Source organism: Chiloscyllium plagiosum, chromosome 27, assembly GCF_004010195.1.
Source record: "Chiloscyllium plagiosum isolate BGI_BamShark_2017 chromosome 27, ASM401019v2, whole genome shotgun sequence".
NCBI lineage: Eukaryota > Metazoa > Chordata > Chondrichthyes > Orectolobiformes > Hemiscylliidae > Chiloscyllium > Chiloscyllium plagiosum.
In genome coordinates this window covers 41,658,881-41,685,184 of record NC_057736.1, presented here as the reverse complement: position 1 = coordinate 41,685,184, position 26,304 = coordinate 41,658,881, and the positions used below count along the sequence as shown (strand labels likewise).

The 26,304-nt window shown below is 43.0% G+C and overlaps 1 protein-coding gene across 3 annotated transcripts in view; it reads right to left on the bottom strand.

Moving 5' to 3' along the window:
- eva1ba (eva-1 homolog Ba (C. elegans)) overlaps positions 1-26,304 on the bottom strand; it is a 76,531-nt gene that overhangs the window by 44,624 nt on the left and 5,603 nt on the right. Inside the window, exons 1-2 of one of the 3 annotated variants that reach the window (XM_043717911.1) lie at positions 24,719-24,737; positions 24,304-24,413 (exon numbers count right to left, since the gene is read on the bottom strand). The gene's annotated coding sequence lies outside the window, so the exon portion shown is untranslated. Of the gene's footprint in view, positions 1-23,954; positions 24,099-24,303; positions 24,414-24,718; positions 24,738-26,304 lie in introns of those variants that run through there. The other 2 variants (XM_043717910.1, XM_043717912.1) reach the window with 2 other exon arrangements.

The window sequence follows — 26,304 nt, the reverse complement described above, 5'->3', positions numbered from 1 at the left end:
GGCTGCACGTTCCGAGGGTGAGAGGTTGGAGTGGGTGAGAGGGGTGGAGAAGTTGAGGCGGTTAATGTCGCGGCGGCAGTTGGCTATGAAGAGATCGAGGGCAGGTAAGAGGCCAGCGCGGGGTGTCCAGGTGGATGGGGTGTGTTGGAGGCGGGAGAAGGGGTCGTGAGAGGGTGGGGGAGAATCCTGGTTGAAGAAGTAGGCACGGAGGCGAAGGCGGCGGAAGAATTGTTCGATTTCTTGCCGCGTGTTGAACTCGTTAATCCGAGAGCGTAGGGGAATGAAGGTGAGGCCTCTGCCGAGGACTGATCTTTCATCCTCAGAGATCTTTCATCCTTATGGACTGATATCATAGGCAATGCTCATCTAATTGGATGGACTACTCTAGTTGTTGTTACACCTTCCCATTATTGACCTACAAAATACATCCATGTTCCCAACATCACACACCAACTGGAAATGGAACACAATCCTTACAATGCCATTAAAATTATTCCTATTTGTGCCAACTATTGTAATTTTATAAACATGATTGAAAATTTTAAAGTAAAAATGACAAAATGTCCTCCCTGTTTAAAACAAAAACAGATATGATTTCTTCTTTTGGGTTGCCTCTACACGTATCACTAGTTCAAAATAAAAAAGGGTCAGCCATTTGTGACTGAGACATAGAGGAATTCTTTCAAAAGCATAAAAATTCTCTGGCATGCAGTAGTTCAAGATTCAAGGTGATAGCTTTTTGGTTGCTCAAAAGGAATTAGAGGTAAAAGGTGCCCTTGAGATGGAAAATTAGCTATCATCATCTTAAATGGTTGAAAAACCAATGACCAGTTATTGACAATGGATAAGGAAATGATGGACTGGCACTGGTTCTCAAAACTTCAAAACACTTTCCCCCTTTATTTTGTCACTTGCAGTGAACTATTATTTTTCAAGTTGTTGATGCGGGGAATGTTTTAAAACTTCAAGCTCTGACTTGTGCAGGAGTTTCTTTCCCCCTCCAACCACAGATAATAGCTTTGCATCAAGGAGCAGACACTACAATTATTGTCTAGACTCGTAAATAGGGCATGTGGAAAGATCCTGTGAAGATATGTTTCAACAGGTAGGCTGTGCAGCTGAGCAAAGAAAAACCATTTCCACGCACTAAGATTTATGAGTAGGTGTGACATTGAAGTAAACGGACTAAAAGGGCCTGAACATCAGTCATCGGTCTCCGTTCAGCGAGCTAGTGGTAGAGCTAGCTTCTGTTCTCTTAGAGTTTGGAAGGACTAGGGAGAGAAAAATTAGATAGGGTTCCTCATCTCCCTTTGACTAGTGACCAATTCTGCTGCTAATGCCTGTGATTTGGAAAAGAATAAGAATGCCAACCGTTCCTTACCTGTTAAATCCTCTGGCAGTTCATTTAAGGAAACAAATATCTAACTATCTCTATTTTGAATGTACTCCATGGTGTCCTATCCATAACCCTCTGAAGTTTCCGAATGAAGAAATTTCTGCTTATCTCAGTTCTAAACAATAACTCACATGGCTGGAGTCTGCCCACTCCCACCATGTTCTAGATTTTCCAGCCAGTGGAAAAAACGTTGGCGTCTATCACATTGAGCCACTTCAGATTCTATGTCTCCGAAGGAAATCACTGATGATTCTTCTAAACTCGACCATGAAGGCTCAAAGTTACTCAGCCTCTCAACAACAATAACAAAAAGGAAAGTCAATTGATTATTGTTAAAGGGACAAATCCTATTCAATAAAGAGGTGCGCTCACGCTATCTTTATCAAAGGTTGCAACCAATTCTTCACACCATTTTGAAAGAGATTGGGGATAAATTTTCTTGTGTCTCTAGTTACCATGACAATGATAGTTGCATGGTGGTGGTGGTGTAAGAAACATAGAGCAATCTGAGGTTCCTCTCATAGAAGAGGGAAAATGAGTTAGACATTGAAAATGAAGAAATACTCAAAATTGAACAAAGTTCATTGTCAGTGTTTCTCATCCCGAGATGAGGGTTGCAAGTGTTTTGAACTCTCCATGTTTGGTGTAACAGAGTGGCTTGCCAGGCCATTTCAAAGGCAGTTAAGAGTTAACCATGCCTGCATTGGGACTGGAGTAACATATACACTGAATCAGTTATATAGGTCTCCTTCCCTAATTGACAGTCAGGAATCAGCTGAGGTTTTACAACAATCCAAGGTTGTTTCCTCAGTAAATTTTACTGGTAATTGCCAGAAATTAGCAGGTATATGTTCAACTGACTTCCAATTCATAAAGTGCCATGTTTGGACAGAATGGAATGTCAATGCCTTTGCAATTGTCCTTCCAACAAGGACAGACACAGGTCCCATTTCAAGAGGCTGGAGAGACATCCCCGCTCCCCTCCCTATCCAGCTCCCACCCCTGTAATTGTCTGTAAGGGTTATCCTTTAATTGGCAACTTTCACTAAAAGTCAGCCTCACCAATCAATCCTGTGCCCAAGGTGGGGGATGGGGATTTGGTCTCCCCAGCCACTGGGAATGGGACCAGTGTCTGTCCTTGATGGAAGATCGATTGCAGTGGCATTAAAATTCCACTGTATCCAATCACAGCACTTTATGAATCAGAGGTCAGTTAAACATATAGCTGCCAATTACTTGCTGGCTCCAATAAAATTTACTGTGAAAATCTTTGACCTTCTAAGTGGCTTGGAATTTTGGTCCCAGCATCTTGATGCCAAGGAAATGCCCACTGGTGCCCTTGCCACTGCCTGAATGGTGTGCATTTTGGTGGACTTGCCCTGGATGAGGCAATATGGATCGCTTGCTAGTTCTCCTGCTGGTTGGCAAACAGTACCCTCACAAGCCTCCTACCCTGGCTTTGCCACACTGAGATTCCACCTCTTCCCTCTCCACAGGAATTGCCTGACTTTCTTTACACTTCCAGCATTTAATGCTCTTTCCATTTTAGATCTTCAGCATTGGCAGTAGTTTGCATTGTGTAAGGTACGGGAAAGGTCTACCTGAGCCGATTACAATGATGTCTAGCATCCAGTTCACTCACACCTCAAATCATTTTCTCAACCACCTTCTTGCTGCATGGTTTAGGGAAAGGAGGGTGTGGGTGAGGAGGGAGTGGGGGAGTTGGGGTGAGGGCAGGAGGGTTCATAAGAGATGGCTGAGTGAGGAAATAATTTACTCTGTACAGTAACTCAAAGCATCAGACGTCAAAAAAAAAGTGGGAAGACTTTAAATTGCTGGTTCTCTATTGTTTCAGTCAGTCCTTATACGACACTAGGAACTCCATCCAGTGGAAGGCTGTGTTTATTATGAATGCCACCAAGTGGTGCATAAATCATGTCTGCCCTGCCCTACGCGGAGGGGATTTTTACTCTGGGTGGGGAGTCTAGAACCAGAAGACACAGCCTCAGGGTATGGGTAGACCATTTAACGTCTGAGATGATGAAAGATTTCTTCAATTAAAAGGTAATGAAGGGCTGGAAATCTCAACCACAGAAGGCTGTGGAGGCAATGTCACTGAATATATTCAAGAAAGAAAGAGAGAGATGAAGATTTAGACTTTAAAGGCATCAAGGGGCACAGGGAGAAAGCGGGTATATGGCACTGAGATAGAAGAGTAGCCATGATTGTATTGAATGGTGGAGCAGGCTCGAAGGGCTGAATGGCCTCCTCTTGCTCTGAGGTTCTAAGACATCATGGAAACAATGGGACATGTGAATAATTGCAAGAGGTTGAGGGGAGGTGAATAATGACCAGCAAGGACACTAGCCTCTTCTGTGCATGTAGGTGGCCAGATCATGGTTTGTATAATCGGTCTGCAGTTATAAAGCCCCTTGGATGGTCGCAGGTTCCCGAAAGGTGCTATATACATGCAAGTTCTTTCTTTTTGATCAGTGCAGTGCTAAAGCAGTTTTATTTTTGGGTTGGTGCCATGAGCAACAGCTTGTCTGAAAACGATCCAAAGAGTCGTGAGCGACTAATTCACTAAAGAGAGAACTAGGCTGAGGCCAATGACACGCTGACTGTAATAAAGTTTTACAGTCTGAAAGGGTTCTGAAAATCTTATTCACACTTCTTTGATCCTTGACCCAAAGCCTTGTGAGGAATAGGTTTTGGTTTGACAGAGTCTCATGACAGGAAGCAGCTGAGGGGAGGGTCCTGAATGGGAGTTGCTGACTGAGACACATGGATGAAAATAAACAATGCCTGAGTTATTAACACAAAACAAGGACAAGTTATATACATCAAAGGCAAAACCCATTGAGGTTAGCAGATCCATTAAAGAGCAAGTCACTGGACTTCCAAATGATTGAATATTGTCCAAAGCCTATATATTCTTTTTAGAACAAAGTAAATCATCTCAATATAATAGCTTGTTGCCTCACTGGGAAATCCTATACACAGTTCCTGTGCAAATTATTAGATTGTCGTCATCATAGACCAAAGCTGTAGGAGCACAACGGGTAGAACACGACTGGGGAACTCAATTCTATGCAACCAATGGACACATGGACAAAGGAGTCTACAGAATCCAAAGTGGCAGTAGTAGGAGTTTGTAAACAGAAAAGAGCACCGGTTCCAGCAAGAACTGAAACAGAAATTGCTGGAAAGGCTCAGCAGCTCTGGCAGTATTTGTGGAGAGAAATCAGAGTTAACATTTCAGGTCCAGTGACCCTTCCTCAGAACCCAGTAAGTTTGCTTTCTTCAAAACGATAAAATTGTTGGTGTAGACTGTTCAGCAGGGAGGCAGTTAGTACTTGAAAAACTGATATCATGAGCTAACGTAAATACTACCTTGGTATCTTTTCTGTCAACCAGAAAGGGGAAAGGGCTTCCTGTTATATTGGTTTAGCTAAAAGCACCTCCAACAGCACTAGCTGCTAAGTATGCTGCACTTACTACATCTCATATAAAATTGGTCATGTACTCACCCCAAATATTTCATGAAAGCCCATCTTTCCATCATCAAACCTGAAACGATACCATAAAAGCACCGGACTCTTTTTTTTTGCCAAATACCTGTCCTACACTATCATCATCATCAGACTAAACGGGAAAGAGTTCAAGCAGATCTAGTACTCAAGACTGGGCATTGATGATGTGGTGTGAACCATCAGCAGAATGGTACTCAAAGGCAGTCTGTAACCCTGTGCACTGGCATATCCCTCACTCTGACATTAAATGTCAGGCCAGAAGATGTGCAGGAGGGCATGCCAGGAGCAACACCTTCCTTAGAGTAAAGTGTCAACATGGTGAAGCCAGAATACAGGATTACTTGCATACCATACAGTGTCAGCAGCAAGCGATAGACAGAGCCAAGTTGGTGGCATTAATGGTAAAGTGGTAATGTCATCCTGAATGGGAGTTGCTGACTGAGACACATGGATGAAAATAAACAATGCTTAAATTATGAATACAAAACATGGACAAGTTATTGTGCTAGCAATTCAGAGCCCTAGCCTAATGTTCTGGAGATAGGAGTTTGGATCCCAGTATTGCAGATGGTAAAGTCTGAATTGAATAAAAGCTGTAATTATAAAAGGCTAGCCTAATGGTGACCACCTAACCATTGTCAATAGTCATAAAAACCCATCTTATTCACTAGTGTTTTGGACTCCCCCACCCTGGGGGAAAAAAGACCTTTATCTATTTACACTATCCATGCCCCTCATGATTCTGTGAACCTCTATAAGATTACCTCCCCACCTCTAATGTTCCAGGGAAAGCAGCCACAGCCTATTCAGCCTCTCCCTGTAGCTCAAACCCTTCAACCCTAGCAACACCCTTGTAATTTTTTTCTAAACCCTTGCAAGCTTAATACCCTTCATATCACGGGGATACACAAATGGTGGAGGAGAGTTAACAACAAACAAGAGACAAGGCCCTCCAGATATCCCCCATCCCTGGTGATGGGGGTACCCAGTAAAATCAGTGCAAAACACAAATCTGAAGCAATTACATTAATTGTCAACATGAATTGACCAGTGAATGATCCAACTTGGGCTCCTCCAATGGTGCCCAGCATCACAGATACCAGTCTTCAGCCAATTCAGTTCACTCCATATGATATCCAGCAATGATGGAATACACTAGTTACTGCAAAGGCTACAGACACTGACAACATTCCGGCAATAATACTGAAGTTTCATGTTCTATGCTGCTCAGACAATGTGGAAAATTGTCCAACTGTGTCCTGTATACAAAAAACTAGATAATCCAACCCAGCCAATTACTGCCCCATAAGTCTACACTCAATTATCAGTATAATGTTGGAAGGGGGCATCACAGTGCTATCAAGCAGGACTACAAAGTAATAACTGGAATTGACATCATTATTATTACTACCATCATCAACATCTTGAGGGTTACCACTGACCGGACTCGTCACATAAAAACAGAGGCTACAATTGCAGGTTAGAGGCTAGGAAAACAACAGTGAGTAACTCACTTCCTGACTCCCCAAAGCCAGTCCATCATCTACAAAGCACAAGTCAGGAATGTGATGGAATACTCCCCAGTCGCCAGGATGGGTGAATAATGTCTAACCTCCTGAATTGTAATTATAACTGCTGTTCCTTCATTGTCACTGGATCAAAATAGAGCCATAGAGTCCTGCAGCACAGAGACAGGCTATTTGGCCTAAACTGGTCCATACGGACCAAAATGTCCATCAACGCTAACCCTATTACTCTGCACTTGGTTCATATCATTCTAAATATTTCCTATTTATAGGTTTGTCCAAATGCCTTTTAAATGTTGTTAGTGTACCTGCCTCAACCATTTCCATTGGCAATTCACTCCATGTGCATACCATCCTCTGTGTAAGACATTTGCCCCTCAGGTCCCCTTTTATTCTTTCCCTTCTAAATTTAAACTGATGCCCTCTAGTCCTCGATTCCCCAACCCTGGGAAAAAGACGATGTGCATTCACCTTGTCTCATGATCTTATTCACTTCTATAAGATCTCCCCCCCCCCCCCCCCCCATTCTCATATGTTCTAAAGCAAAAAACCCTAGCTTGTCCAACCTCTCCCTATAGCTCAGACCCTTGATTCCTGGCAACATCCTGTAAATTTCTTTTGCACTCTTTCCAGTTTAATAAAATCCTTCCTATAGCAAGGTGACCAAAACTGAACACAATCCTCCAAGGGCGGTCTCACCAATGACCTGTACAACTGCAACATAACTCAATGCCCTGAATGATGAAGGCCAGTGTGCCAAAAGTCTTCTTCACTGCCCTGTCTACCCGTGACTCCACTTTCAGGAGAACGGTGCACCTGAACTCCAAGGTCGCCCTGTTCCACTACACTCCTTAAGGCCCTACCATTCACCATGAAACTCCTTCCTTGATTTGACTTTCCAAAATACAAGACCTCACACTTCTCTCTATTAAACTCTATTTGCTATTTCTCAACCCACTTCACCAGCTGCTCATGGTCCTGCTGCAATTTCTGATAACTTTCCTCACCTGTCCACGATACCTCCTATTTTAGTGTCATCTGCAAACTTGTGCAATCTCATCCAAATCATTGATATAAATAACAAACAGCAATGGGCTCAGCACCAACCCATAAAGCACACCATTAGTCACAGGCCTCCAGTCCGACAAGCATCCTTCCACTATTACACTCTGCTTCCTACCATCAAGCCAATTGTGTATCCAATTTGCTAGCTCCAGGTGGAACCTGATCAAAGATCTTACTGAAATCCGTACAGACTACGTTTACCACCCTGCTCTCGTCAACCTTCCTGGCCACTTGATCAAAGAACAAATTTGTGAGGCATGACGTCCCACGCAAAAAGCCCAGCTGACTACTCCTAATCAAACATGGTCTTTCCAAATGCATATATATCGCATTTCTAAGAATATTCTCAATAACTTACCTACCACAGATGTTCGATTTACTGGTCTATAGTTCCCAGGTTTTTCTTTGCAGCTCTTCTTGAATAAGGGCAAAATATTCACTACCCTCCAGTCTTCTGGGACCTCACCCATGGCTAACAATGATACAAAAATATCAGCCAGGGCCCCCGCAATTTCTTCTTCAGCCTCTGGCAGTGTTTCCTGGTCCTCCGCAGCACTGCGACCATCCTTACACCAGTGTTTCCTGGTCCTCCCCAGCACTGCGACTATCCTTACACCAGTGTTTCCTGGTCCTCCGCAGCACTGCGACTATCCTTACACCCAGAGGACTGCAGCAGTACAAGAGTGCAACTCACCACAACTTCCCTAGGGATGGGTAATAAGTGCAGGCTCAACCAGCAACGCCAACATCTCATGATTGTTTGTTTATTTTATTCAGTCTTCTTAGAATTGTCAACACCATTCAAATTATGGGATTCCATAGCGATTCGCTTGATAAATACAGTCCAGCACCATTTGAACCAGGGAGCACAGGGTTTTCTCCAGTCAGTCGTATTTTTTTATTGATGATAGCCATGGCAAAATGCTTTCTCCACCTAATCACTAGTTGGACAAGAGCTGGGGTGTCCAGGGCAATGACTCGGCTCTTAGAGAGATACAGTTCTACAGCATATAAATAGGCCTTTCGACCCAACTTGTCCATGATGCTCAGTTTTCACAATTCATCTAGTCCCATTTGCTTGTGTTTAGTCCATAACCCTCCATACCTGTCCACATGTTTCTTAAATGATAAAACTGTACTCACCTTCACCATGACCTCTGGCAACCCATTCCAGACACTCACCATTTTCTGTGTGAAATAATTGCCCCTCTGGATTCTTTTGTATTTGCCCCTTAAACCTATGCCCTCTAGTTTTAGACTCCCCTACTCTCAAGAAATGCTGTTGGCTTTCTACCTTATCTATGCCTCGTCATTTCATAGACCTCGATAAGGTCACCCCTCAGTCTCCTACACTCCAGGGAGAAAAGTGTCCCAGGCTATCCAGCCTTTCCTTATAACTCAAACCTTCCAGTCCAGGTAGCATCCTAATAAATCTTGTCTGCACACTCTCTAGTTTAATAATATCCTTTCTGCAGTAGGGTGACCAGAACTGCATGCGGTACTCCAAATGTGGCCTTGCCTCAACATCTTGTACAGCTGCAACTCCTGTACTCAATGCTCTGACCGATGATCTTAATGTTAATCTGTACAGCATCAGGATCATGTCCAATTCTGACTTTGTGGGGTGGGTAGAAGGGAACCTCAATAGTACGGGGGCTTTGCACAGCAACCTAGCCCCTTATAAGTCATGGTCTGGGAGCCTTAATGACCCCTCCCAATTCCAACTCTCTCCTATTCAGTCTTTGAAGTTTCATCAGACAGCCAACTGATACAACATGCTGCATCTCTGCGCCAGAGAAGAAGTCAGTTCCTCATCAGACCACTCATCATTGCAGCCTTGTGCAGGGGAAGTAGGGACAGCTGACATAAAATGTTTCTGCTTTGGTCCGTGACCTGCCTTGTGACGAGGTGGGTGCACAAATGATGACACCTCACCAGCCGGATAGGAACACGAAGACAGCAGCAGAGTGACGAGGTGACCACCAGGCTTCACCACCTGTCAGTCTATCTAGGGGAGAGGAAATTGCAGATCTTTTCAGAAGAGAGTTGGTCAAGAGCCAATATATCACCTATTCATCCTCAGCAGATTTTGCAGACGGACCTGGAACCCACTTGCTCTTTGTTGCTACAATGCTCAGTGAATAATCATCAGAACTCTTACTGTTTCATTTAAACCACAGTGCTGTCAAAATGTCTTTCCAGCTCTTAACCACTGCGCATTTAAAAGTTGTTGTTACATTCTACCCCTCCAATGGTCCTTCCACCAGCCAATATACCCACGGGAGAATGCTAACATCAATTAAATCCTTCCCAAAGATTTTGTTTCCAAATAGGATACATTCCCCAAGCCAGACTGAACCATACCCACTCATCAACATGTTCCAATACTTTATTCTTAACTCTGTCTTTTAACAAAAAGACAAGGGTCAGAATAAAACCCTGTAGGCAGACAGACACACTGTACTCCGATCTCTCCTCCTGGAGGATTTTGGGGCTCTTTTTGTGATGGGGAGAATGAGAAGGTAGAATTGTTGGGATCTCTCCTAGGAGCAATTGCAAACTGGAAAAAAATTAACTTGTCATTCGAAATTACAAAGTAGTTTGATGAAGATGTTTAAAATTACAAAATTATACAGGGCTTTCAGCAGTAGCAGCACAAATGAGGGTTCAGAGAGGAAAGAATGTGGGTGACACGGTGCCTCACAGGACCAGGAACCCTCAGGCAACTGTCTGTGTGGAGTTTGCACATTCTCCCCGTGCCCGTGTGGGTTTCCTCTGGGTGCTCAGTTTCCTCCCACAGTCCAAAGATGTACAGGTTAGGTGAATTGGCCATGCTAAATTGCCCATAGAATTCAGGGATGTGCATGTTTGGTGTATTAGTCAGGAGTAAATGTAGAGTAATGGGGTAGGAGAATGGGTCTGGGTGGGTTACTCTTTGGAGGGTCAGTGTGGACTTGTTGGGGCAAAAGACCTGTTTCCACACTTGTAGGAATGCTATGGTTCTATGAATAAATTGAAGAGATTGGTAGCAGGATGCAAGGGAAATTATTTTTCATACAGTCACACAGATTCACTTCCATGGCTAAAGATGGAGGAAGGAACTGTTAGCACTTGTCAGAGTCAGGGGGTCATGTGGTCAACTTCCACTCAAAGTGAACACTTCACTTCTCTCGGGTGGATGTAACAGATCTTAGCACTTACTAAAGAAGCACAGTAGAGTTTGAGAGTCCTAGAAAACATTTATCACTCAAACAATAGGTAAAATACTGCAGTGGTCAACAAGTTCATTACTGTTTGTCTGGCCTTGGGCTTGTTATGTGGACATTGGCCACTTGTTCTTATCACAGCAGCTATGACACATTGTCTGCAAAGTAATTTAGCAAACGAGGTTGTACAGTGTGCTATTTACATACAATTCTTTTCACATTAACATTCATGAATAAATTATAGGAGAAGAGGAATTGAAGGGATATGAAACCAACGGTTAACATGACAGCCATTTGCTCATGTGACTGCAAATAGCAAAGAGTCAGTGGGGATTCATGGTCAGTTTCATGCTGTGATCTCTGTGTATGTGATCTTCTGGGGGCCACATTTAAGACACACAAATTGTCAGACTTTGCTTCCCCTGAAGCACCATTGTGCTTTCATCCACAATGCAGAGGGAGCTGTTGGGAATAGCACCACGTGCGTGTCTGCTGTTCTATCACAGAATGTCATGGTATCATGTGAGATCTCATGGTGCTACAATGCTGAGGAAATGTCTGGAAGGGGTACATCCTCATGGGGGTGCAAGTTCAACTCCCCAGCTCTTGGCACCAACTCCAAACTTTATTTGGAATTCATCACAACTAGAGATAGACTTCATCAGCATCTTTGACATTACATTGGTCGTTAATCTTACAAGGCCTGTTAGCAGACTGCATTATTCTAGGGACAAATATCATGCTTCAAATAGGAGCGCACATTCAGGAAAGTGTGTGTTGAAACCAGTGTACAGGTTTGACGCGGCTGATTTCTGGTTTGCACGGACTTTGTGCTGACACGGTGGGTGCCTCCATGCCTAATGGCAGAACCCGCAATGTGACTGAACTCTGGATTAAAGTAAATGACTCTGACAGGAACTCCCACCATTTCGCAGGCTGTTGCACTTGACAAAAGGTTAAGCTAATGTTGCAACACCTATACACGCCATTTAACCATTAAAGGGAAAACTATAGATGCCAGAAATCAGAAATAAAACAGAAAATGTTATTAAGCCTCAGCAAGTCTGGCAGCTTTTGGAGAGAAAGATATGGAGAGTTGCATGGACCTGAAGGCATCTTCAATAAAGGGCCTGCAGCAATATGGTCAACTCTTCTGTTCCCTCATGCTTTCTCCTTCTATTCAAGAATAATTCAGTTAGCCTTCTCAGTTGTTTTTGTATCTGTCCTGGACATTTTTACTTGTGTCCATGGAGCCCAACTGAACCTCCAGCATTACAATTCATAGAATCTCTACATTGTGGAAACAGGCCCTTCAGCCCAACAAGTTCATACCGACCCTCCAAACAGTAATCCACCCAAACCTGTTCCCCATTACTCTACACTTACCCTTGACTAATGCACCTAACCTACACATCCCTGAACACTATGGGCAACGTAGTATGGCCAATTCACCTAACCTGCACAACTCTGGATTGTGGGATGGAACTGGAGCACCTAGAGGAAACCCACACAGACACAGGGAGAGTGTGCAAACTCTACACAGACATTCGCCCAAGGCTGGAATCAAATACAGATTCCTGGTGCTGTGAGACAGCAGTGCTAACCACTGAGCCACCATGCTGACCCAATGATTCTCCCTCTAACACCAGAGATAGCCAAGCACTTTAATTTCAATGACTTGTTTATTGATAGATAGAGGCAGAATGATGTCAAATGAATGCCTCACACTTTCATCAACACCATCAGCCACGAGCAGAGACCAGAGTGCAAATGCTGTTGGTTCCTGATGGAGAGGTCACACACAGAGCAATGAGAGACACACAGAGGACAAGAAAACTCTTTCAAGCCAGTTCATTAAGACCCTTCCGCATTCCTAACTTCCCACTGTTTCAGAAGTAATTTCAAGCTTTTGGCATCAGACAAAAGCCAAATTCATGTAAAAAGGACTGAACGGATCATGCAGCAGAGAAATTAGGCCGTTTGGCTCACCATGTCTATTCCAAATCTTTGAAAAAGAGCTATCCAATGAATCCCACTCTGGTTCACTTTTCCCATGGGAACAAAAACAATTCAATTTTCTAAGTTGTTGTTGAATCAGCTTCCACCACATTTTCAGACTGTGCATTCCAGACAGCAACACCGGTGGCTCAATGGTTAGCACTGCAGCCTCACAGCGCCAGGAACGCAGGTCGATTCCAGCCTCGGGTGACTGTCTATGTGGAGTTTGCACATTCTCAGTGTCTGCATGGGTTTTTCTCTGGGTGCTCTGGTTTCCTCCCACAGTCCTAAAATGTGCAGGTCAAGTAGATTGGCCGTGCTAAACTGCCCATCATGTTTGGTGCATTAGTCAGAGGGAAATGGGTCTGGGTGGGTTACTTTCTGGAGTGTCGGTGTGGACTTGTTGGGTCAAATGGCCTGTTTCCACACAGTGGGGAATCTAATCTAATAAGAATATCCTCATTATCTCTCTGATTGATCTAATGATAAATGAGCTCCTTCTCATTTTATGTCAAAATCATCCAAAACGATTTGATGTAGAGTTAAAAAAACCCCTCAAAATGATACAGGTATTACACAGTAGATACAATCCTGAATGTGACTGCTTCCCAGCTATCAATCACCTTCAATCCTAAAGACTGCAGTTAAATAACAGGTCAACTGTTGACCAAGAGACAAACTTTGGCCAGAATACCAGAAAAGGCATCCCTGCTCTCCTTCAAATTGTGCCACGGAGGCCTTTTACATCCACTTGAGGGGGCAGACGGAGAATTGATTTAATGTTTAGTCAGAATTATGGCACTTTCAACAGTACTCCCTCAATACTACATTTGAGTGTCAGCATAGAGGTGTGTACTCAAGTCTTTGGAATTGGACTCAGGAATCCATAGCTTTCTGACAGTAGTGAGGGAGTGCATCACTAAGACATGGCTAGCAGTGATTTTACATTCATCTTAATTATTATAATTATTGTTCAGATTATCATCTGAATGGTGGCAGTTTATGAAAAGGTGAGGTGCAACAAAACATGGGTCACAGTGGAGCAGCCGCTGAAGGTTAGAAAGCAAGTGTAGCAGGTTGTGAGGAAAGCTAATGGCATGCTGGCCTACATAGGGAGAAAATTTGAGTAAAAATGTCCTGCTGCAGTTGTACAGGGCCTAAGTGAGGCCACACCTCAAGAATAGTGAGCAGTTTTGGTCTCCTAGTCTGAGGAAGGACATTCTTGATATTGAGGGAGTCCAGCGAAGGTTCACCAGACTGATTCCTGGGATGGCAGGACTGACATATGAGGAAACACTGATCGACTGGGCTTTTACTCACTGGAACTTGGGCGAATGTGGGGGAGATTGCATAGAACCATAAAATCCTGATGGGACTAGACAGGCTAGCTGCAGGAAGAATGTTCCTGATGTTGGGGAAGTCCAGAACTAGGGGTCAGAGTCAAAGAATAAGGGGTAAGCCATTTAGGACTGACATGAGGAATAATTCCTTCACTCAGAGTTGTGAACCTGTGGAATTCTCTCCCACAGGAAGCTGTTGGGTCCAGTTCATTAGTTATATTCAAATGGGAGCTGGACGCGGCCCTTGCAGCTAAAGGGATCAAGGGGTATGGAGAGAAAGTGCGGGTGGGATACTGAGATTGCATGATCAGCCATGATCATACTGAATGGTAGTGCAGGCTTGAAGGCCGAATGGCCTACTTCGGCACCTATTTTCCATGTTTCTCTGTTAAAGAAGTTTATACAAAGATAATGTCTTGTTCAATATGGAAGTGCTTTTATCCAGGGAGCTTTATAGTACACAAAATAGAGCTGCCACACTGCTGCAGTGGTGGATAATCTCCTAAAGTCATGCCTCAGCCCAGTTACTGGGAAGAGAGCTTCATTCTGAAACTACTACAACCTATAGTACTAGATGGTCATTACTCAATGTTGACAGTTCAATAGAAAAATGGTGATGTTTTGTGATCAAGTTGAAAGATGTCAAATGTAATTAACAAAGAACAAAAATGAATTAATAGTAAGATACAGCAAAGCTTTTTAATTGCTGTGTATATGTTGACCTTAGATAGACTGAACCAGCATCAGTGCCTAAGAAACATCCTTTATTCATTCGAACCTCTGAGCAGGCTCCAGTTCAGCAAATCTCCCCCGGACCCCAAGGCTATTTCATCAAACATCAGTATGTAAAATGTAAAATGGATGCATCACTATGGGAAATGTCAACATTATGCTATTGTTGCTGGGCTGCGCAGCAGTACTGTCCTGCAACTCATTGCCAAGGTCACTTTGTGCAAGAATAAAGAACAAAGATTATTTTTGGGGTGCAGTGAATGTCCTGTCTGCAATTCAGAATTTAAAAAAGCACAAATGGGATTTCTTATAAACTTCAAAGCACACAGGTGTGCACTATAAATTTGCCAGTAATTGTCAAACATTCAGCAGATCTCCATGATACGACTGGAAAAAGAAACTCCACAGTTGCTGTCAGAGTGACTTGAACTTCATGTGGAGTAGTGTGTTCAGCTTTGAGCATTATGTACTGTCCCAGGGGGAGGGTGCAGTATAGATTCACCAGAAAGGTGGCAGGACTGAACAGGTGAAATTATGATGACTGGTTTCATAGGCTTTTGGGACCATTTCTCCAAGGATAACATTGAAATATAACTTTTACTTTCCCAAAGTTGTGGCTTTAAAGTGAAATAGCTGTGTTATATTGTGTAAGCAGTCTTAAAGGATTAATGCTGTGGAGTGCATTAAGAATTGTCCAATACGATGATATCACATGGACTCAAATGGGGAAACAGCTTTGGATCTTGAAGAAGAAAGACCCAATATAGACACCTTCCTCATAGAATTATTACTGAGGCTATGCTTCTATCATAGCAAACAGTTACAGGTTACATTACAGGTATCATCCAAAGACTACACCTTGTTTAAGACATAAGCATCTTCCCATTAGACTTTGGGTGGTATTCCTTACCCATCCCTGATCACACAGGCCCTGTAGAGTCATACAGGGGAAGAAGATAGTGCCAGCTATCCTTTCAGGTGGGTCTTGTTACAAGATGAGCTGCAATGACAATTCACCTTACAGTACTTAATTCTCTTGGGTAGACTGCCAATGACCAAACCAGCAGGAGAGTTTCACCAAGACTGAAACCCAGAGCATTTTATAGCATATCTTAATAACAGAGAACATTGAAACAAAGAAAATAGGACAGGAGACCATTCAGCCCTTCATGCCTGCTCTGCCATTCAATATGACCATGGCTGATCATCCAACTCAGACCCCCATCTCACTTTCTCCCCATTCCCTTTGATCCCTTTAGCCTGGTAACTACTTCTTTGAAAACAATCAACATTCAAGATAGCAAATTCTACAGTCTCACCACTCTCTAGGTGAAGAAATGTCTCCTTATCTCAGTCCTAAATGACCTACCCCATATCGTTAGACTATGATCCCTTTTTCTGGACTCCCCATTCATCAGAAATATCCTGCATTTATCCTGTCGGGTCCTGTATGATTTTATAGATTTATACAAAATCTCCCCTCATTCTTCTAAACCCCAGTGAATATAGTCCTAACTGATCCAGTCTCTTCGCGCACCAGTCTTGTCATCCCAGGAATCAGTCTGGGAAACTTTCCTTGCCGGAAAATCTTTCCTCAAAAAGTGGGTGGCAAGGTGGCTCAGTGGTTAGCACTGCTGCCTCACAGCACCAGGGTCCCAAGTTCAATTCCAGCCTCAGGCAACTGTGTGTGTGGCATTTGCACATTCTCCCAATGTCGGCGTGGGTTTCCTCCAGGTGCTCCGGTTTCCTCCCACAGTCCAAAGGTGTGCAGGTTAGGGTGAATTGGCCATGCTAAATTGCCCGTAGTGTTTGGTGTGGGTGGGTTACTCTTCGGAGATTCGGTGTGGACTGGTTGGGCCGAAGGGCCTGTTTCCATACTGTAGGAAATCTAATCTAATCAAATAAAGGAGACCAAAACTGCACTTAATATTCTAGGTGTGGTTTCACTTGTTAAATTGCAGAAAGACATCCCTAGTCCTGTACTTGAATCCTCGCAGAATGAAGGCTAATATACAATTTGCTTTCTTAACCACCTGCTGGGTCTTGCTTACTTTCAGTGGCTGGTGTAGAAGGACACCTAGGTCACGTTACACCTCCCTCTTTCCCAATTTAATCACCATTCAGATAATAATCTGCATTCCTGTTTTTGCTAACAAAGTGAATAACTTCACATGCATGCACATTGGATAAATCCAATAGATGAGACATATTTCATGCCTGCTAGGCCTCTGGTCCCACATGAATTACCTGGCACTGACCCACTCCTCAGGAATATTTGGGAATATAGTGATAAAATAAATCACAAAGTTAAGATCTCAAATGACAGCTCATCCAGGTTCAGAAAGCAGGATTCATGACATTATTTCAGAAGTTACTTTGCTTAAAGTTAAACAAGGTGATTTACAGAGAAATTAAACTGAATCCAATCATAAACTATTAATCCAATCATTTTCATAAGCCCATTTCCTATCTGTCTGATAAAACTACTTAAAATGTTATTTTAGCCTCATCTCACCAACATTGATAGTCCACAGGCTGAAATAAGGTCATCTTTACATTTTAAGTAAAGAATACACATTGTTAGGTTCCTGGGCTAGCGTAGAAATGCATACTGAGCAATGCAACTCAACATTGAAATATTGTATAAGGCACAAGAGATTTACTCAGAAGTGTGACAATTGACAGGGATTTGGAGAAAGCGTCTACTGCAGAGACAACAGTTGTTGCTGGTTCCTTCCAATAGATGCTCTCTTCATGATGTAATACTCATCCACCAATCACATGCCCATCATGGGTCCCACAGCAGTCAGGGGAACGCAGTCTGAGGGTGTACAAATTGGAGGTAGGAACTGACTGGCTTCTAGAATACAGTTAAACCTTCCATTTTTCAAATCTCTGGCTGAAGGGAGATGGTGACTGAGCTTAAGTGTTAAGCTAGCTTGTTAGGAACACTTTTTTTCATGGAATTACGTATACTCTATAGTGCAGCAGCAGCTGCTGAACTTGATCTCTGCAGTGTTGAAGTTCCACGTGACCTTTCACCTGTTCCCGGTTTATTTAACCCTCTATTCTTCTTCACATATTTATGTAGATTTTCCTTATATGCGTCTGTGCTATTCACCTCAAACTTTCTGAGCAAACATTTTCCTGAATTTTTTTTGAATGTATGAGTGATTAACTTCTATTTATGACTCTTACTTTCACCTCCACAACACATGGAAACTGCTGAACTGCTTCAATATTCTTGATATTTAGGGTCCAGAATAGGAATGTACTGACCATCTGTCCAAAACAAGCACAGGAAACATTTTAATGTGTTTCAACTTGAGCTCTGTGGTATTTTTTCAAACCTTTTGTGTTATCTCTCGAGCTGACAAAAGATTTGCAAAGAGACAGGATGTAAAAACTGCTTGAAGAGGACAGTGGTAAATTTAAGACAGACTTGAAAGGGTGCAGAAAGGATTTACAAGGATGTTGCCAGGGTTAGAAACTTTGAGCTACAGGGAGAGGCTGGGGCTGTTTTCCCTGGAACATTGGAGGCGGAGGGGTAATCTTATAGAGGTTTACAGAATCATGAGGGGCATGGATAGTGTAAATAGATAAAGATCTTTTTCCCCCAGGATGGGGGAATCCAAAACAAGATGGATTTGTTTTCCCCCTGGGGGAGGGGGGAGGTGTTGTAAGATATGAAAGGGAATTAAGGGGCATTTTTTTCACACAGAGGACGGTGCATGTATGGAATGAGCTGCTAGTGGAAGTGGTGGAGGTTGATACAATTACAAAAGGCATCTAGATGGGTATTTGAATAGGAAGGGTTGCGAGGGATATGGGCCAAATGGGACTGGATTAATTTAGGATATCTGGTCGGCATGGACAAGTTGGATCGTAGGGTCTGTTTCTGTGCTGGGCAACTCTATTTTCTCCACATCTACTCAATCAAATCCTTTCATAATCCAACAACTTCCATGAGGTCACCTCCTCAATCTTCTCTTTTCTACAGGAGATAACTCTATTCTGTGCTGTCTTGCCTTGCCTGATAATTGCACCATCTCTGTTGTTATAATCCTGGTAAATAATTATTTCATTTTCTTCAGGGCATTTATACCCCTTTTATGGCACGGAGTCCAAAACTGTACTTAAGCATGTCTAAATTAGGTTAATTTCATCCCATGGATTTTGCATTCTAGTGGTCTAGAAACGAACATACTGTTTTGTTTCCGTTTCATTTGGTGTCTGTATTACTAATTTTAATTTATGAATTTGTATCGTTGAATATCTTACAACTAACTGTAATCCATTTAGACTTGTACTTTCAAAGGAGTGTGAGATCTGATTATTCCTTTAATCAAAATGATCCAAATTAAACCTATTTATATTCAAACTCTTTCACTATTTACACATACATTCTCTATTAAAGGTCACTATGCATTTTGTCATTGTCACTCAGAATAACCATATCTCCAGCTGAGTTCCATCCACAGTTTTTCCCATTACAGTAAACTCCCACCATGTTTTTTGCAATATACGAACATGACAGACTGTCCAGATACAGTACAAGGCACATCCACAGCACACACCTTCTACTTCAGAAGGTAAGCATCCTTTGTTTTCTTTAAAACTGTGAACCATAGAAGACTAAATTTTCAGTGGATGAAAACGTGTAACTGTTTTGTGCAGATAAACAAAGTAAGAGAGGCTGACACACAATGCCATTTGACTATCTCTTTCTGACTTCAGAGTCCTGATAATTTAATAGTCAACAAATGTGTCACATCTCCAACCAATAGGAAACACTATTTCCCATTGTCCACTTGTCACAGTAAGTACCTTTAACCCACCCTGTTTTCTGTTTTTGTAGTTAGTTTGTTATTCATTCTGTGACTTGTCCTTTGACGCCTTACGTTCTGACCTTATACTCACATGTCTACCATGCAGTTATTTATCAAAGATCTTTTGAAAGTTCACATACATTACAACCACTCAATTACTTTTGTCTGCTCTATTACTACTCCAGAGGATTTCAGAAGGTGAAGTAAGACCTTCTCTTTTAAAATCTTTGCCACCTATCCTTTATTATACTTTTGATTTCCCCAAATTTCAACAATAAAAGGTCTTTGAATAAAATTAACACCTTTCCTACCACTGACTTTAATCTCATTGATCTATATTTCTTACATTTCTCCCCCCCTCTCTTTTTTAAATATAGGATGATGTGGACAAAGTCAGAAGTCACACGACACCAGGGTTACGTAAAATCACAAGCTTTCAAAGTGCTGCTCCTTCCTCAAGTGAAGTTCATCTGATGGAGGAGCACCACTCCGAAAGTTTGAGATTTTAAATAAACCTGTGGGGACTATAACCTGGTGTCATGTGACTTCTGACAAAATGTTGGATAACCTTAGCTTTCTGTCCCTTCTATATCACGGTTCTTTTTTTTTGAAATATGTGCAATATGCTGTCTTTTGCCCATTTTCTGCAAATGCCTATGAGCATTCTATCTGGAAACATATTCAGTTTATTAAGTTATCCTTTTCCTTTCCATTGCAAAAAGGTTTTGATGTTCTTCTTGATGCCTTCCTATACTGCCATGTCCAATTTGTTGAGGCACCCTGGCATATTTTGGAGCAAGTAATGTTAGCGTCATTCAGGCTCACACTTAGAACACAGAACAATGCAGCAAAGGAACAGGTCCTTCAGCCCTCCAAGCCTGCGCTGCCACGTTTTGCTCTTCCATGCTAAAACTGTCTTCACTTACAGGATCCGTATGCCTCTATTCCCTTCCTATTCATGTATTCGTCCAGGTGCTGCTATTGTGTCTGCTTTCACTACCACCTCTGGCACACATTCCAGGCTCTCACCACCCTGTGTGAAAACATTGCCTCGCACATCTCTTTTAAACGTCCCTCCTACACCCCCCCACCTAGAACTTGTGTCCCCTGGTAATTTACCAGTCCACTGTAAAAAAATGCCTCATACTTTCCAGTCTGTCCATGCCATTCATAATCTTATAAACTTCCATTGGTCGCCTCACAACATCTTGCGTTCCACCGAAAACAAACCCAGTCTATCCAACCTTTCTTCATAGCTAAATATTCCCCCATACCGGGCAACATCCTGGTAAAACTTATCTGTACCCACTCCAAAAATCCACATCTTTCTGGTATTGTGCTGGCCAAAACTGTGCTTACAGTTTGTGAATGAACATTTTAACAAATTTACTGTATTAAGCATTGTTTTCACGATGTTGGATTTGGGCAGTCAGGTATCAAAGCTATCTGTGTTATTGCTTTCTGCCAACGGAAATAACAGACAGTGATTACAGGCCGCATATTGGTGGCTATGACAGTATCTGATCACCGCTGGCATACAATAAGCAGAAGATTAAAAGGAAACATGGTACCTTTTAACAACCGCACAAAGGTCCAAAAGAAGTATTTTTGAACTTTGATCCCTTTTGCAATATATGGCAGCTAATTTGCACATGACAAAGACAGAGGAGATAGTGAAGTCTGCAGACACTGGAGATCAGAGCTGAAAGTGTGTTGCTGGAAAAGCGCAGCAGGTCAGGCAGCATCCAGGGAACAGGAGAATCGACGTTTCGGGCATAAGCCCTTCTTCAGGAATCAAAGACACTCAAACAGCAGTGATCAGGTATTACTCTGTTTTCATTAATATTTGAGGAGCGGACATCAGGACAATTATAGAGTCGTACAGTCATACAGCACGGAAACAGGCCATTGGGCCCAACTTGTCCATGCTGACCAAGGATTTACCAAGACTGAAAGGCCCAAGCTACAATACAATAGAATTCGGTATCTTTTATGGTCACGGGATTTGCCTCCGGGGCTCACCAGCTCCTCCATTCCCTTCCGAGTAAGTCAAAGTCACTCGTTGAAAAAAAAAACGGGAAGGAGGTAAAAAAAAGGAGAAAAAAAAAGAGAAAAAAAGACGATGAAAGAAAAAAAAGTCATGGGCAGAGCAGAGGAGCTCAGACTGGAGCATCTTACGCTGCCGCCATCTTGCACAAATATCACAAAAGGACAGGCCTCACAGACTGGGATCTCCATTCCTAGAGCACAGGAGACTCGGGCAATCTGACAAGAGGCTCACAAAATCATCTCTCTCTTCTTCTTACACTAGTGTCCTGGGAGCTTCCATGACAACAGACCAGGTTTCTGTTTAACACCTCATCTGAAAGTCCGTACCTCCAGCAGTATAGCACTCTCTCAGCAATGCACTGAAGTCCTAACCTGATTTATACAGCCAAGTCTCCAGAGTGCATAGAACCCACAAACCTTTGATTTCAAATCGAGATTGCCACCACTGATTCATGACTGACACCTCGACCGTGTTTCTATTTTGGGCCTCTCTAGAATGAAATATGACAATCCCTCAAGATCACTTAAACTTCAAGAAGATTCAAGGCAGTGAGTCAAACTGTGTTTCTTGGCAGAAGTGAGACTGGAAGGATGTATGTGATGAATTAGTAGTCTACGATCTCAAAGGAGCTGCCTGTTAAATATCTTAAGTTCATTGTTTGGGAATTGTCACAGCAGCGGCAATCATTCAGATGTTTGAACCTAGCTCAGGTCTGGGAGCCTGGTGTCCTGGGTCCCGGAGTTAAAGAATTACCGGAGGGTCAAAATTTAAATATTTAGAACACTGAAAGTGACCTGAGAAACACATCAGTAAAAGATCTGCCACAAATTCATGTGAAAGAGTCAATGCTGCTGCAATAATTATTACTTTTAATTAATTTGTATTATATATTTTTTTTGCAAATGACAAGTGTGTAATCCTTGACGCTAATACTCTAGAGTATCAGTGCTGAAATATTTCAGAAACAAACATAACAGACTGTCAGAACTGGAAACCTATGGGTTAGGGTTTCAGTATTTGAGGATAACGTCTGCACAGCACTGTACAGCTGATCCCAAGACCACTACAGGGATCATTGTCCATTGGGAGGAGGGGGTTAGTGCATTGAACAGAGAAGAAGAATCTGAACTCAGAAACCAGTCTCCCAACTAGGAGAATTAGAAAGACCAATAAGTAAAAATTGTTTCTTGCAAACAAGCTGAATCATCTCTCAGATTGCCTCTCTCCTGCTTGGGTTAGGGAAGCAAATTTACCCCAGACACACAATCTTATTTCAGTCTCTGCATCATACTGAATGGATAGGATACATGTCAATATTCGCACCATAACCGATTCTCTGCTGAATTGATTCCACTGGTCTGTGAAACTGAGCCTCGCAGCTATTTTTCACCACTGTGCAGTTTAACATCAGTTGTACTCATGAAAATAGGCAGTTGCTGGAAAGCTAGAAGCTCTTACAAAAGACTTTTGCAACATTTAAGCAATTAATTTCACTGCATGCGATACTCACTAAGGTTAAACAGTTACATCAAATGCACACAATATCCTTTGTGCCGATGTTACCCATTTCCCCCTTATCCCTTAAAATTCTTCCAATGTCCATCCACAGCAAAAATGTACTTACTGCTCAGATTATACACGCACAAATGGAATGTTTAAATAGTGAAGAGGTCTGGACTAGCTCCAATTCCATAATAAATTTTACAATGCAAGATTTTAACTGACTCAAAACGAACTCATTTGCACAAGATTTAAAATAAGCCCCATACCTCTCTAGATGTTCACACTCTTAAAGCAGTTTACCTACAAATCTAGTGTCTGCTTCCCAGACACCCCCGCCCCTTTAAATCCAGTGCCAGTTTCTCAGAGCCCCTTGCCCCTTTAAATCCAGTGTTTCTGAGGTCCCTCTGCCCCTTTAAACGCAGTCCCTAATTCCTCACTCTGTCTCCCGTTCAGTCCCGAGCAGAAGCTTCTCGATTTTGTTTTTGGCCGAGTATGTCTTCGCCGGAGACTGTCTTTGGAATTCCCGGTAAAGCGTTAATCCTCAGTGAGAGGGTGAACTGGTTCCGCACACCGAATCCAGCAACACATCACTGACCACCAATAATCAGGCACTCTCATCCCATTTTAACTCACGCTGGCTGTGTTACACTGAAATCCTGGACGGTCACTTAGCTCTTAATTAGATATTTCCCCCAGTCTCGGCTACCCTGTGAAACTTAAACACACACAAAAGAGTAGGGAAACAAACCAAAAAAAAAACTTCTCAATTTACAGACCTTCAAAATGATCAACGTTCTGCAGCTCAGTAAACCTAGAGCCTTCTGACAAAGTCTCAGTGCCCCAGGCCAGCCTCCTGTCTGGCCTGAGCTGACAGAGTCCGGTGATGCTGAAAAAAAAGCCTGTCCAGTAAAGTAACAGGGGAGTTGCAATATTCACAGACTGCCTGCCTGCCTCTGTGTGTGTCTCTCTCACTCACTCCCAGCAAACAATCTCAGAAAGGGGACCACTTACTTCCAGATGTTCCCAGACACCCATTAGCTAACTGCAGAGAGAAATGTTGACTGCACATGACCTCGAGAAGAGAGAGAACAGAAAGCACCCCCCCCAAATAAAAGACACACTTACCAGGATATAATCTCTCCTTGCTCCTTACCCTGCCTTCGGTGTTCACTGTCTACAGCAAATAGAGAGAGGGAGGGAACATGCGGCTAGTTGACAGGAGTCCGGAGCTCTGGCTAGGAATTGGGGGGAAAGAAAGAGATCTGTTTAGCATTAAAACAGCGGCAACAGGAAATAGTTGCCAAAGGGGTTGGTGTACTCCCCTGTGCTAAAGGCAGTTTACAGTGTGGCTCATTTAATCGTCTCCTTAGGTCCGACGCTGAATGTAATATTGCCTCCTTAAAATCACAGCCACAGAAAGAGTTTGTAGTTATTTTGCAGGAGGGAGGAGGAGGAGATTTTAAAACGTCACAGGGAGTAGGAAACTTAATAGATCCACGGTGCATTCTCTGTGAGCGATTGAGTGCAGACTAATGCTTACCTAAGAATTCCTACAATGTGGGAGCAAGCCATTCGGCCCATCTAGTCCACACCGATCCTCTGAAGATTGACCCTCCTTCCTTCCACATTCCTGGAGCCCTCCATTTCCCATGGCTAATCCACCTAACCTTCATAATCCCTATGCATTAGAGGGCAATTTAACACACCCAATCCGCCTGACCTGCTCATCTTTGGACAGTGGGAGGAAGCCCACACCGGTGCTACCTGAGAGTGGAATCGAACCTGGGTTCCTGGGGCTTTGCAATACCAGTGCTAGCCATTGGGCCACTCAGACAAAACTTTATGCAGTTTCACCAAGTGGACTTTAATTGACTGCAGGTTATTATCTCAAGCTGAATACAACCTTCATATTGCGCTTTTGAATTGAGCCAGAACTGCTGGGATAGTCTCCTACCTTGCAGCCAAATTTGGGGAGATTCAAGTCACTTCCAAACTCCACAGCACACGAACACATGCCCTATTTTGGCAGCCCTGTGGACTAGCTCACTCAAGACTGGTGCCAATGTGCAGAATAATGGTGCTGTTGTGGATGAGGTGATGTTGAGGCTCAGCACAGGAAATTTTAGCAGCATTTTAAACATGATCAGGAAGCACTGGCTGAGCTCAGCCTTGGAAAGTGAAGAGAATGTTACTATTTAATCAGGAGGTGAAGCCATTGACACTTTTTTTTTGCGGTCGCAATGATGGTGAGGCAATTGCTGTTTGTTGTCATTTTGCAGTAAGGACGCAGTAACTTCAGGTCAGGGAGGTATAAAGTTAAAGGCAAACATCCAAAAGTTCTTGTCTCAGTTGCACCAGTCCACTGTTGGCTTGCATTGTTTATCATCAAATTGCTAAGTTCACAAAATAATTCATCTTGGCTCCTTTGAAAGCACCTGACAAACCCACAACTCCAACCCAGAAGGACAAGGCCAGCAGATGAATGAAAGTGGTACAAACTGCAAGGTGCCCTCAGCCAGCCACCGTCCTTACTTATATATTGTTTCCTGGGTTGAAATTCTGAAACTGCCATCCGATCAAAGCTAGAGGTGTCTCTACCCCCAGCCTCTTCAGAGAAGATGATGAATCACAATAATGTCACTGGACCAGTAATTCAGAGCTCCGGTCTATTGTTCTGGGAGCAACATGGAAGATGGTTGAAATTTGAATTTGATAAAAAGTCCAACTTAATAGTGACCACTGTCAATTATCATTAAAAACCCATCTGGTTCACCAATGCCCTTTAGTGAAGGAAATCTGCCATCTTTACCTGGTCTAGCCTACGTGTGACTCTAGACCATCAACAATGTGATTGACTCTTCACTACCTTCTGAGCAAAGTGAGGACTGAAGATGCTGGAGATCAGAGCTGAAAAATGCATTGCTGGAAAAGCACAGCAGGTCAGGCAGCATCCAAGGAGCAGGAGAATCGACGTTTCGGGCATAAGCCCTTCTTCAGGAATGAGGAAGGTGTGCCAAACAGGCTAAGATAAAAGGTAGGGAGGAGGGACTTGGGGGAGGAGCGTTAGGAATGCGATAGGTGGAAGGAGGCTAAGGTGAGGGTGATAGGCCGGAGAGGGGGTGGGGG